The sequence below is a fragment of the Drosophila miranda genome (genome assembly GCF_003369915.1).
Source record: "Drosophila miranda strain MSH22 chromosome Y unlocalized genomic scaffold, D.miranda_PacBio2.1 Contig_Y6_pilon, whole genome shotgun sequence".
Lineage (NCBI taxonomy): Eukaryota > Metazoa > Arthropoda > Insecta > Diptera > Drosophilidae > Drosophila > Drosophila miranda.
The window spans coordinates 455,183-458,036 of NW_022881651.1; the positions used below are offsets into that span (position 1 = coordinate 455,183).

General features: G+C 50.9%; 1 long non-coding RNA gene across 1 annotated transcript; it reads left to right on the forward strand.

The window, feature by feature from the left end:
- Window positions 1–760: 760 nt before the first annotated feature.
- On the forward strand, window positions 761–1,720 carry LOC117195122. Its single transcript, XR_004474955.1, has 3 exons — window positions 761–902; window positions 1,216–1,499; window positions 1,554–1,720. It is a non-coding gene; the product is annotated as an uncharacterized LOC117195122 (long non-coding RNA).
- The last annotated feature ends 1,134 nt before the right edge of the window (window positions 1,721–2,854 follow it).

Below are 2,854 nucleotides of genomic sequence, written 5' to 3' on the forward strand. Positions count from 1 at the left end.
TGGTATCCGCACTTCTGTTAGATCTCACTATAAAACGTGTATCTCAAAATTTCGCCCCACCCCCTTCCGCCCACACAAAGGACGAAAATCTGTTGCATCCACAATATTGCAGATTTGGGAAAACTAAAAACGCAGAATCATAGATAACGACCATATCTATCAGATTGCTGAATCTGGTTTAGATCGGATATTTTTTGTAGCCAAAAGCAAGAAATCAATTTGCAGTGGCTACGCAGCGCCGGACGTCACGCTCAGACTGATTTTCTGTCTCTCTCGCACGCACTCTTTGTCGTGTCGTTTAATATTAGCGGCGTCTGCCGGAGGAGAGCCATACTGACTTAGTATCGGGTATAACTGTAGAGTTGCGGTGTCCGCAGCAACTCACAACGTTCCCCCTCGTTTAATTTTAATATTTGATTTGGCTTGAGTAGACTGATCCAGAGAAGCTGAAGGACATCAACCAATAACTGTTTCGTTTTTTAATTTTAATAATTGATCTGAGTAGAAAAACTCGCCTGTTATTCGTAATTGTAACGACTGAAAATAAACTTATTGACAAAAAAGGGAGGAGAATTTATATTGTGTGGGCGCCTTTGGGCCAAGAAATCATCAAAGTTATTCACGTCGCACAGTTTGGGAAAAAACTGGACTGGAGTGGAGTCGACTGGAGGGACTGCAATGACACTTGCCGGCTGGCGGCCTGTTGGAAATTTTAAGCCTCGTTAAGCTTCTGGTCAACCGCCTGGCTGGTCTGCTTGAGCGCTCCATCGAATGGATTAACCTTCGCTCTGGATATACTGGATGCCCTTTTGGATTACAGGACTACCCTCTTTAGCGCCTTTGAATGGATAAACAAAGTGCATGTCCTACATGGATTACAGCCGTATAGCGCATCATAAAAGGTAAGAAATCAAGCCACAAATTTAATGCCGAACACAGCAAATGCTTAACCCATGACGCCACCAAAAGGGGGAGAGGGAGTAGAGGGGGATGAGTGCCCACTATTAATCCTAAGTGCTTCCTGTGATTTTATGTAAATTTGTACACGGGGAACAGAGGACTCCAAAGAGACCTCTCGAGCAGCAATTCAATGTACAAATGACAGGTTGGCTGTGACACAAAACAGCAGCTTAAGAAAGATGTAAAGCCAAGCAAAAATATAGCCCCCCCTCCCCCACTCTCCTTAACCCTTAACCCTTAACTCCTTAATCCCAGAATGGTAGCCAACATTTCGGCCACACCAAGGAGTATGGTGACATGGTATTTATCGCAAGTCCTATCCCAAACCAACAAAGTCGATCAACTATTGCAAGTCGCAGCTCTGGCCAGGGAAAGTACGTCACCTGACCTGTGATTCGAAACACAACATCGAAGTGGGCCCTGAAATATCACTTGGAGTCGTTCAGAACTGGCTCTGGAAATCATTCAGTACGAATATCTGGAGAGAGCGGCACAACACAGAGAACGGCAGCAAATTTTGAAAGCACAGGGAACATAAAGTAAATAAAAATACAAATACAAAACAAAGCCCATGAACAAATATTTCCTCACAGGTGCTGGAATAAGATGAATCCAACTATTAACAATCCACGTTCCCCATTCACCCGCTCGCGGGGTATTTTCGGATCCATGGGCCCCTCGCCTTTACCGACCAGCAGCAGCAGCAGCAGCCGGGGCTGCAGGTCCCCCCCGAAGGTTCCGCCGACAAGAATGGACTCAATGCGATGCCCTTCCTAGCCCAAATCCACACCAGTCCTCTGCTGTCCCGCCCAATGGGTCCAATAGGTCACGCTCACCCCCCCACCTTCCCTCCGATGGGGGATTCAGATGGGTGAGCGGCAGCAGCCCAGACACCCCTTCCCCACAGGACATAACTTACGCCTGGCTCCCCTGCAGATTCAATGCTGTGCCACAGATGGCTTCGATGGACCACCGCCCGTGTTGAGCTCCTCTGGACAGGCGGCGCTTCTCCGGACAGCCGCGGAGACTACTACGACGACCCCCACGAAGAGTACTCCGACTGCCGCTACGAGGGCGACTACGAGGGCGACTACTCGATGCCCACCGAGGAGGACCAAGAGGAGGAGTCGTGCTCCTGTCAGAGCCAGACCTGTCAGAGCCAGAGCGAGTTCAGCTCGATAGAGCGCACCGAGTCGGACTCGGAGTGGGAGGAGCTCTCCGACGGCCCTTCCCCCAGGGTCTCCGCTGGAGTCCCTCGACCGTTGTGGTCAAGGTCGTGCTGCTGGTGCTGCAACTGCTGTGCTGCGCGGTGTTCTGGCTGGTCGAGAAGACCGTGGGCTTCAACGAAACCGTCGGCTCGAAGCGCCACCGATTGTGGAACAGCAAGTTCAAGCTGCGCACCATCCAGCGCCAGTTGCTGTGGCGCATGGGCAATGCCTGGGGCGACGAGACGCTCGTCTTCTTTGCCGTGCTCATGACCACGCCCTGGCTGTTCTCCCTCAGCCTCCTGGGATTCATCCTGTCCCTGGCGGCGCTCCTGAAGAAGACCGTCGAGCAGCTGGTCTTCCAGATACGCCTGCACCTCGTGCTCTAGGGGCAGCCATCGAGCAGAAAGCAGCAAGCAGTATCCAATCACACACTGACAGAAGACACACGGCCACACGCCCGACACTCCACCCCTCCCCTCAGAGATGTTTGCACTTCCATTTGGGCATCTATTTTCGTTGATGATGGCATCGCAATAGACGGAATCGTCTCTCCGTTTTTGGCCGCAATGAAAATAGATACCGAAATATTCGAAATTCAAAGTCAATTCCCACGAGAGAGAGCGAGACAGGCCTTCTTTTTTTGGTTTACGGCCTTTCTTTCTTCTGCCTTTGGCATCGCCCACTCC